Below are 1,097 nucleotides of genomic sequence, written 5' to 3' on the forward strand. Positions count from 1 at the left end.
CATCACCACCACCACCGAAACCGCTGCAATATCACTCTGGTGCAGCCAGCCATAACTTCTTGCATTTCATCAGCTGTCATCGACTCGTCGCAGAACTCCGCATCCTCAGTCGAGAACCCCGGCAGAAAGAGAGAGAAAGAAAGAAAGAAAGAAAGAAAGGGAAAAAGAAAGAAAGAAAGAAAGAAAAAAAGAAAGAAAGAAAGAAAGAAAGAAAGAAAGGGAGAGAGACAGAGATGGTTCCCCACATGGTATTGGAAAACCTAGATCCACAGCCCCGGTCAGGCTACATTCGGCTTTCTCTAGGGAGCCACACAGAGAAGGGATTTTGATAACCCCGATTGCCTATAGAAAATCTGTCAAGTTAGATGATTCTCGTTCGTTGATGCTTCCCCCCCCCCTGATAACATGGCAGTTCCGTCAGTAGAATCCATAAATGCATGTCGTCTGATTCGCCCTGAAAGCAGAGGTTTCTGTTCAATGAATATTAGGTCACTAACTATAGATGTGATAGCCATCAGCGGCACTAGGATTTCCGACACACTTACTATGGCGCCCACACTTGACGACTTCGTGATCTATGCACTCGGAAAGATTGATGGAGTGGTAGTGTTGTTCCGGAAATATTTAGGTCTCGAATTACAGTCGACGTTCCTGGACCCGTTAAGTCGATGACTCTAAATGGGAACAGCAGCAAGGAATGTAACTTCAGACTAGTTACTACCTACGTTCAGACAGAGGGCAGGACAGTCATATTTTTTCTGATATCTGGAGGTTTTCCTAAGAACATCTCACTGTTTAGTCCTACTTGACGATTGGAACTCATCTTGGACGCACGCTTGGATTGTATAGAACTAGGTGATAAGAGACGGAGTCTAAAAGTTTCCCAAAACTGCTCAGGCGTTTCCAATTGTCTAATTAGTATCAACTAGATTTCCCGTATGTAACAATGTGAACATGAGCAAACAACGACCATGTTCAGATCTTCCATATATGTTTATTTTTTTGTTTGTTCCTTCTCGAGCCATGCCTGACTCATAAGAGACAGGTTTCCCGGTTTTTCTTGGCGTATAGTGTCCCCACCTGGACGGGACGCCGGT

Source organism: Octopus sinensis, unplaced genomic scaffold, assembly GCF_006345805.1.
Source record: "Octopus sinensis unplaced genomic scaffold, ASM634580v1 Contig13397, whole genome shotgun sequence".
Classification (NCBI taxonomy): domain Eukaryota; kingdom Metazoa; phylum Mollusca; class Cephalopoda; order Octopoda; family Octopodidae; genus Octopus; species Octopus sinensis.